The 10000-nt window shown below is 32.7% G+C and overlaps 4 non-coding genes across 4 annotated transcripts in view; all 4 read left to right on the top strand.

Moving 5' to 3' along the window:
* Positions 1-2649: 2649 nt before the first annotated feature.
* On the top strand, positions 2650-2768 carry LOC145846030 (5S ribosomal RNA). Its single transcript, XR_014370624.1, has one exon. It is a non-coding gene; the product is annotated as a 5S ribosomal RNA (ribosomal RNA).
* Positions 2769-6887: 4119 nt separating this feature from the next.
* Positions 6888-8695, top strand: LOC145846050 (small subunit ribosomal RNA). The gene has a single exon (XR_014370643.1). It is a non-coding gene; the product is annotated as a small subunit ribosomal RNA (ribosomal RNA).
* A 182-nt stretch (positions 8696-8877) lies between these two features.
* LOC145846028 (5.8S ribosomal RNA) lies at positions 8878-9030 on the top strand. Its single transcript, XR_014370622.1, has one exon. It is a non-coding gene; the product is annotated as a 5.8S ribosomal RNA (ribosomal RNA).
* Positions 9031-9252: 222 nt separating this feature from the next.
* Positions 9253-10000, top strand: part of LOC145846056 (large subunit ribosomal RNA) — a 3632-nt gene continuing 2884 nt past the window's right edge. Inside the window, exon 1 of the ribosomal RNA XR_014370648.1 lies at positions 9253-10000. This exon is cut by the window's right edge and continues 2884 nt beyond it. This is a non-coding gene — a ribosomal RNA (large subunit ribosomal RNA).

Below are 10000 nucleotides of genomic sequence, written 5' to 3'. Positions count from 1 at the left end.
GAAAAAATAATGGCACCATCTTGTAGAGTACAATTTTCTGAGTTAAAATTAATACAATTAGTCTTTTATACTAAAACTTAAAAGTTTTTTTGTCCAAAAACAAATAAAAGCGTGGCTACTTGAAAAATCAAACGAAAATAAATTTTGCACTTTTGTATTGTGAGTCATAATAAGTTATTTACTGTTACCAACAGATACTAGCAAAAGCTTTTTAAAGTTTTGTATTAACTTAATGTATTTGTAATTACTTTTACTTAATAGAAACTATTGAATTACGTTTACTTAGTTTACTTTTGTATGTGTATTAAATATATAGCAATTTTGTTTGAACTTAAATAAGGACTATTAAACTATTAAAAGAAAACTATCAAAGTTTACTAACTCAAAAGCTAAATCTTAGTTATATTGTTATAAGCATTTATGTTGTAATTTACTAATAACTAAATGAGTTTATTTCAAACAAAAAGAATTAAATAATGTTATGTTATGTCAAGCCTACTATATGAGGTATATAGGTATATAAGGTATACAAGCTTATGTTTGAAAGTTATAATAATTAAAATAAAAATAAATATTTAGTTGGTAAAATTTGTATGTTTTAATATGCTTTGAAATTAGAGTTAGTATAGATGTTTTTTTTTAAATATAATAAATATAAGTATTTAGTTACTAATAATAAACTAAAATACCAATTTTGTAGTTATTACAAAAAAAAAAACTTATCTTACTTAAAGTTCACTGTAATTGAAACATTATACAAAAGCTTTATAATTATAAGCTTTGAATAATTCTATTTGAATAAATAATAGATTCATAACTATATTCATGTTTGCATATTTAAATTATAAAAAGTTAGTGTTTTGTGTATTGACTTTATGATTATTTTATTTTAGTAACTGTTAGTTTTATACTTTAATAAAAGAAATATGGTTAACAAGTAAGTTAAAAATGAAAGAAGCATAAAAAAACACACTAATTAACTGCTTATTCAATAGTTTGATTATTTAATTATTTTTCTGTTATATAGTTCAATCGTATTGTATAAAAAATACAGAGGTTTAAAGTAAGTTAGAATAAAAATAAAACAAAACATATAAAATAAGCATTAGTTAAAATACATAGTTTTTTTTTCTAAGAAAATTTAATTCTTTAATAATAAGTAGTAATTTAAATAAAAAATAATACAAATAAAGTTATACAATATATATACAATAGTTTGTCAAACTAGGCAAAAAACAAACTAGGCAAAAAACCTACAAAGTAGGCCACCACTACAATCCAATGTTCCAACTGGAAATTCAATGAGATCGTTACTGTACTTGTGATGAACGTTGATAATCCCCAAGATTGTAAGTCGAAGGCCTTACCCAACCTAACCAGCGCACTGGTTTTCTTACAACTGAATTAATCAACATTTATTATTGAATATAATCATTATTAATAGATAGAGGAATGTTGACAATCAACAACAGATTGTAGGTCAAAGGCATTACTCGACCCAAGTACCCACAACCTAGATTGAACAACATTTATTAGATAGATTTGTTTATTGATAGATAGAGGAATATTGTCAATCCACAACAGATTGTAAGTCAAAGGCATTACTCGACCCAAGTACCCACAACCTAGATTGAACAACATTTGTTAGATAGATTAGTTAGATAGATAAATAGTACAGTATAATCTCAAAGAATTTGAAGCCCGAACATTGAACGATAGTGGTGTTTCGTGACGACTAGCGGGATTCGATCTTACAACCTTCTGCTTATGAGTCAGCTGATAAGACCACTGACCCACCGCGCCACGACAAAGATAAAGAAATATTTTGCTATATAAATAGGTTGATTTTTATAATTTTGTTATACAGTGTCAATTACAGTGAACTTCAAGTAAGATATACATATTTATATACATAGTATATATATTTCCGAGTCTGACTTTGAGTACTTTTTATATATTATTAACAAGATTTTTTAGGAGTAATATCTGTTTAGTTCTTTAATATATCTTTAAAATAATAATATTTTTTAAGGTGTTTAAAACTTTTAGAAGCTGTATGTAATGTCTTTTAGTTTAATAGTTCTTTTAAATTAGTAAAAAAAATAAACATGGTTGAGTTATCAAATTAAACAAAATAGAACGTCAAGTATTTAATTACTAAAATTAATTTAATTAAAAAAAAAATCTCAGGTAATCTAAAATGTCAGGAATTATTTAAAAATAAATATAAATTTAAAACTTATTATATTGAAAAGATTGATGAATAATACTCTTGAATGTATGCAATGTTTGTATTTGTAATGCAATAACATAAATGGATAGATCAATGACAAATTGTAAACATATTGTATTATTTTATTTTACGATTTTATTTTATTTATTTAATAATTCAATAAACTTTACTTCTACTTTTCCTGGTCTTAGGTAATTTATAGATAACAATTATTTAAACAAACACTTTTGTACAGTTACAATACAGTTTTAGTACAGTTTGGGAGTAACTGTTGATTAAAAAAACAAAAAAAAGTTAATTCAGGTTAAAATTTTATAAGGAATAATTTTAAAATATCAAATTGATTGTAAATCAAGTGCAAATAGGTTTTTTAAATAAACCGAAGGGTTTATAAAGGCTTGTAAACGCCTTCAAACGCCTACGACCATACCACACTGAGCACACCCCATCTCGTCCGATCTGGGAAGTTAAGCAGTGTCGGGCGTGGTTAGTACTTAGATGGGTGACCGCTTGGGAATACCACGTGCCGTAGGCCTTTGCTTTTTGAATTCATCTTTTTTGTACTATTTTTCTTTCTGACCTATTTATACTTATTACTCGTTTATTTACATTTCTTTAACGCTTAAAAGAAAAGTAAATTCTAGTTATTAGCAAATAAAAACGTAAGCCAATCAGATAACGTTATTTGCTGTTTAAACCAATTAGAGCGCTAAAAAAGTGGTTTGACCAGTTTGAGATATCGAAAAAATAATGGCACCATCTTGTAGAGTACAATTTTCTGAGTTAAAATTAATACAATTAGTCTTTTATACTAAAACTTTAAAGTCTTTTTGTCCAAAAACAAATAAAAGCGTGGCTACTTGAAAAATCAAACGAAAATAAATTTTGCACTTTTGTATTGTGAGTCATAATAAGTTATTTACTGTTACCAACAGATACTAGCAAAAGCTTTTTAAAGTTTTGTATTAACTTAATGTATTTGTACTTAGTTTAAATTAATAGAGTTTATTTGGTTTACTTTATTATGTGTATTGAATGTGCTAGTATCTAAAAATAAATACAACTAAAACAAAACAAACAAGGAGAGTACTTGAATAGAACCAACACAATTTACAGACCAGTTGTGTACTAAATTTAAAGAAATTCTGAATAGTGAATATGCAATTATTATTATAAGTTCAAAGTTCACTTTAATTTAAATTAATGTATTTTGTAAATTGGTTTTATTTAATACGATAGTAGTGAATTACTTTATTTAATTTACTTTAGTATGTGTTGTATAACTTTATTTAAACCAGAAGCAAAACGGGATTATACTTTCAATAAACTACACAATTTACAGACCAGTTGTGTACTAAATAAAAAGCTATTGTGAATAGTGAATATGCAATTATTATTATAAGTTTATAAGTTCACAGTTTACAAAAGCTTTAGAATTTAGTTATTATTTGTTCATATTTGCATATCTAATTTATGAAAAGTTAGTGTTATGTGTATTGGCTTTTTAATTTCTTTATTTGTAGAACTGTTAGTTTTATATTCTAAAGAAACATTTTTAAATAAATATGTTTAACAAGTAACTTAAAAATGGAAGAAATATATTGTATATATTGTGAACTGTTTATATTTATTCTAGCTATTTGCTTAGTGTATTTATTAATGTGATTATTTTATTTTGTTGTTTGTCTTATAGTTTAATCGTATTGTGTTGAAATATATATAACAAATACAGAGGTTTAAAGTAAGTTTAAATGAAAATAAAATAAGACATATAGTTGAAATATAAGTTTAAAAAAATAGTTTTTTTTTTTTATTTCTTTGTTTGTTTGATTGTTTGTTTATTATATAATCGCGACGTGTCATTTTATTACTTTTAAGCATACTAAATATAATAATAGGTATAGTTATAGGAAAAATTCAATTAGTTTCTAATGTAATAAAAAAGTTTATTTCCACAAATAAATAAATACCTGAAAAATCAAATGAAAAATAAATTTCGCACTCTTGTATTGTGAGTCATAATAGGTTATTTACTGTTACCAACAGATACTAGCGAAGGCTTTTTAAAGTTCTATGTTAATTCAATGTATTTGTACTTAGTTTTATTAAAATGACAGTATTGATGGTTACGTTTATTAAGTATGTTTATTTAACGTTATGTAACTCAAGTAAAACCAGAAGCAAATAAGGAGACTACTTTCAATAAACTACACAATTTACATACCAATTGTATACTAAACTTAAAGCTATTCTATTTTATTCTTGATAGTTATTTTAAAGTTATTAAATTATACAAATGTATTTTGTAAAGTAGTTTTATAAAGTTACTATAGTTTATTTAACTTACTATAGTATGTGTTATATAACTTTAATTAAACCAGAAGCAAAAAGGGAGACTACTTTAAATAAACTACACCATTTATTGTTATATATAACTCTAATAAAACCAGAAGCAAAAAGGGAGACTACTTTAAATGAACTACACAAATTAAAAATATATTATTATTTATAAATCAATCGTGTTGTGTTTCAAAATACATTTTTCAAATAATGTTTTACAAGTATTTATCAGTTATTTAGTTTTCTTTTTATAGTTTAGCCGTATTGTTTTATTTATTTGTTATTATTTTTATTTAATTGTTTGCTTATTATATTTATCGCCATGTGCTTAAAAAATAAAACAACTATAAAGGTTAAAAAAGTAAGTTTAAATAAAAATAAAATGAAACATATAAAATAAGTTTATGATTTTTTTATTATTATTATTATTATTATTTAATTGTTTGCTTGTTATATTTATCGCGATGTGCTTAAAAGAATAGAACAAATACAAAGGTTTAAATTGTAAGTTTTAAATAAAATAAAATGAAACATACAAAATAAGCTTATGATTTTTTATTATTATTATTATTATTATTATTATTTTTATTTCATTGTTTGTTTAATATATCTATCGCGATGTGCTTAAAAAATAAAACAACTATAAAGGTTTAAAAAGTAAGTTTAAATAAAGATAAAATGAAACATATAAAATAAGCTTATGTTTGATTTTTTTATTTTACTTTTATTAAATTGTTTGCTTATTATATTTATCGCGATGTGCTTAAAAGAATAGAACAAATACAAAGGTTTAAATTGTAAGTTTTAAATAAAATAAAATGAAACATACAAAATAAGCTTATGATTTTTTATTATTATTATTATTATTATTATTATTTTTATTTCATTGTTTGTTTAATATATCTATCGCGATGTGCTTAAAAAATAAAACAACTATAAAGGTTTAAAAAGTAAGTTTAAATAAAGATAAAATGAAACATATAAAATAAGCTTATGTTTGATTTTTTTATTTTACTTTTATTAAATTGTTTGCTTATTATATTTATCGCGATGTGCTTAAAAGAATAGAACAAATACAAAGGTTTAAATTGTAAGTTTTAAATAAAATAAAATGAAACATACAAAATAAGCTTATGATTTATTATTATTATTATTATTATTATTATTATTATTATTATTATTATTATTATTTTTATTTCATTGTTTGTTTATTATATCTATCGCGATGTGCTTAAAAAATAAAACAACTATATTAAAAAGTAAGTTTAAATAAAGATAAAATGTAACATATAAAATAAGCTTATGTTTGATTTTTTTATTTTATTTTCATTTAATTGTTTGTTTATTATATTTATCGCAATCTGCTTAAAAAAATAAAACGAGTATTAAGGTTTGAAAAGTAAGTTTAAATAAAAATAAAATAAAACATATAAAATAAGCTTATGTTTTTTTTTTTTTTTTTTATTATTATTATTTTTATTCAATTTTTTGTTTATTATACTTATCGCAATGTGCTTAAAACGATAAAACAAATATAAAGATTTAAAAAGTACGCTTAAATAAAAAATAATACAAATAAAGTTTATTTATAATAAATATATATATTTAAAACATTAAAAAAAGTAGTTTATACATATTTTTATTTATTTATTTCTTTTAAACATATTAAATAAAGTATAAAAAAGTATTAAAACATTTAAACGTAGCATAAATAAGCTTAAAACATTAAAATAATCGAAAAGAAACAAAGAAATTGAAAAAAATCGGAAAAAATCGGCAAAAAAAGTTCAACAGCAACATTTGAGCATCATACACGTATGCATTACTTTACACTAGTGAGAGAGACGTGTTTGTGCGTTCGGTCGACTTGACGAGAAAGCGGGCTTAAAGCATTACTGTTTAGCACCCGAGGCGCGGCTATTGCAGCGGCGGCGAACGTGCTATGTAAACGCATTGGAGCAGCGTATGAAAAACTACAAGCGTCCAGCGGCGGTAGGCTTATAGCTTTGCGAAGTCGTCGAGACGAGTAGCCGACGCAGGCAGGCACGGCTCGAGGCGGGTAACTGCAGCAGACAGATGGCGTGTTGCTGCTGACGAGTTAACCGGCAGAAGGCAAACGGTTGGTCGGGAGAAAGAACAGTCAGTTGTATAGCTGCATGCTGCAGTCGACGCGGGCTGGCGCTTTAAACAGCAAAAGGCCGGCGCCGACTTTCAGTAACGTTCGCAAGGCTTTTAAGCCGAGTGATAGAAAAGGTCTGTATTTATACAGTAAAAACGCTCAGTCGAGCAACGGGTTTAAACGCCCTCGGATAGTTATCTGGTTGATCCTGCCAGTAGTCATATGCTTGTCTCAAAGATTAAGCCATGCAAGTGTAAGTACGAGCTCACGTACAGTGAAACTGCGAATGGCTCATTAAATCAGTTATGGTTCATTTGATTGTACGCTTTTACATGGATAACTGTGGCAATTCTAGAGCTAATACATGCGTAAAGCGCCGAACTGACGTGAGGCGCGCATTTATCAGACCAAAACTAACCGGCTTTCGGGTCGTTACAATGGTGACTCTGGATAAGCTTGCGGATCGCACGGCCTAGTGCTGGCGACATCTCATTAAAGCAACTGCCCTATCAACTATCGTCGGTACGGTATCGGCCTACCGAGGTTGTAACGGGTGACGGAGAATCAGGGTTCGATTCCGGAGAGGGAGCCTGAGAAACGGCTACCACATCCAAGGAAGGCAGCAGGCGCGCAAATTACCCATTCCCGGCTCGGGGAGGTAGTGACGAAAAATAACAATGCAGACCTCGTACGAGGTCCTGCAATTGGAATGAGTACACTTTAAACTTTTTAACGAGTATCCATTGGAGGGCAAGTCTGGTGCCAGCAGCCGCGGTAATTCCAGCTCCAAAAGTGTATATTTAAGTTGTTGCGGTTGAAAAGCTCGTAGTTGGATATAGGGACGGCGAGGTTGGTCGGTCGAAAGGCTAGCACTGGCCTCGTTGTTCTTGTTGGTCGGTGCCTTCGCGGTGCTCTTAACTGAGTGTTGCGGTGGTCCGGCAAGTTTACCTTGAAAAAATTAGAGTGTTCAAAGCAGGCTTTACGCTTGTATAATGTTGCATGGAATAATGGAATAGGACCTCGGTTCTATTTTGTTGGTTTTCGGAGCACGAGGTAATGATTAATAGGAACGGACGGGGGCATCCGTACTGTGCCGTTAGAGGTGAAATTCTTGGATCGGCGCAAGACGAACGACTGCGAAAGCATTTGCCAAGAATGTTTTCTTTAATCAAGAGCGAAAGTCAGAGGTTCGAAGACGATCAGATACCGTCCTAGTTCTGACCTTAAACGATGCCGACTAGCGATCGGGCAGTGTCGAACTTAAGAACTGTCCGGCAGCTTCCGGGAAACCAAAGTCTTTGGGTTCCGGGGGAAGTATGGTTGCAAAGCTGAAACTTAAAGGAATTGACGGAAGGGCACCACCAGGAGTGGAGCCTGCGGCTTAATTTGACTCAACACGGGAAATCTCACCCGGCCCGGACACAGCGAGGATTGACAGATTGAGAGCTCTTTCTTGATTCTGTGGGTGGTGGTGCATGGCCGTTCTTAGTTGGTGGAGCGATTTGTCTGGTTAATTCCGATAACGAACGAGACTCTTACTTGCTAAATAGCTGCTCGACCCATTGGGTCGGAGACAACTTCTTAGAGGGACTAGTGGCGTTTAGCCACACGAGATTGAGCAATAACAGGTCTGTGATGCCCTTAGATGTTCGGGGCCGCACGCGCGCTACACTGACCGGATCATCGTGTGTTCCCTAGGCCGAAAGGTCCGGGTAATCCGTTGAACCCCGGTCGTGCTAGGGATAGGGACTTGCAATTGTTTCCCTTGAACGAGGAATTCCCAGTAAGCGCGAGTCATTAGCTTGCGTTGATTACGTCCCTGCCCTTTGTACACACCGCCCGTCGCTACTACCGATTGAATGGTTTAGTGAGGTCCTCCGATTGAGCCTGGTACGTGCGGCAACGCACTCGCCGGTGTTCGAAAAGACGATCGAACTTGATCATTTAGAGGAAGTAAAAGTCGTAACAAGGTTTCCGTAGGTGAACCTGCGGAAGGATCATTAACGAATCGAAATTTGATTTCAAGCGACGTCTCTTCTTCGAAGGGACCGAGCCCTGTAACTGTTATAGTTCGGTCGCGTTGCTTCCTGACAGCGGGAGTAATAATTCAGCACGCAAGTGCTGGCGCGGCCGCTTCTTTTTGAACACAATTTTTTGGTTGCATTGAGATTGATTAACACGAGAGATCTCTTAGCGGTGGATCACTCGGCTCGAGCGTCGATGAAGGACGGAGCTAGCTCCGAGAAGTAATGTGAATTGCAGGACACATTGAGCATCGATATTCTGAACGCGTATTGCGGCCTCGGGTAATCCTGGGGCCACGTCCGTCTCAGGGTCTTTAACACACCGATCCTTTCATTAGTTTGAAAGTGCCTGCGACTCGTTTCTTAATTAAGGAGCGTGTCGTCAAAGACAGCTGGTCTGGCGATTTCACAGCTGAAGCGTGAGCAGCCTGCTGGCCTCGGGTGAGGTAGCAACGACGGTAGGTGCTCGAGAATAAGTTAAGTGACTTCAAAAGGCCGACGTACAAAGCGCATGTACTTTTATAGTACATCACTTTTGACCTGAGATCGGGCGGGACGACCCGCTGAACTTAAGCATATCACTAAGCGGAGGAAAAGAAACTAACAAGGATTCCCCTAGTAACGGCGAGTGAAGCGGGAAAAGCCCAGCGCTAAATCCGAGCCTTTTTGGAGGGCGAGGAAATGTAGCGTATGGAATTCAGCATGCGGCGAACCAACGACTGCCCACGTTCTTCTGATCGAGGCCTTTTCCCAGAGCGGGTGTTAGGCCCTTGGCGGCGGTCGTAATTCGTCCTAGCGGTTTTCCCGGAGTCGGGTTGTTTGGAAATGCAGCCCTAAGCGGGTGGTAAACTCCATCTAAGGCTAAATACTGGCTCGAGACCGATAGCGAACAAGTACCGTGAGGGAAAGTTGAAAAGCACTTTGAAGAGAGAGTTAAAGAGTACGTGAAACCGCTTGGAGGCAAACGGAGGCGCCCATCGAGTCGCCGGACGTTTTCAGGCGCTGCGAGAGCTGTCCTACTGTTTGAGTGATCTTCGGAGACTCTTACGGTTGCGCTGGCGTCGCGGCGCTGCACTAGCGTTCGGCGAGGGCCGCGACCGGTTGCTGGGCTGACTTTGGTCGTTCGCAAGGTAGCTCTTCTTCGGAAGAGTGTTATAGGCGTTCGATTAGCTTCGGCTCGGCGACCGAGGAGAGATTCCGCGTCGGTCTTCGGACAGGCTGCGTGTTGATCGCTGGAATACGGCTTTGGAAACTGCTCGCAGTCTCTAGAGTTTGTACAAGGCC

This window comes from Thalia democratica, unplaced genomic scaffold (assembly GCF_965202585.1).
Source record: "Thalia democratica unplaced genomic scaffold, ktThaDemo2.hap1.1 HAP1_SCAFFOLD_253, whole genome shotgun sequence".
NCBI classification, from domain to species: Eukaryota; Metazoa; Chordata; class Thaliacea; order Salpida; family Salpidae; genus Thalia; species Thalia democratica.
The sequence above is the reverse complement of the archived record's forward strand: the minus strand, read 5'-3'. Positions and strand labels throughout refer to the sequence as shown.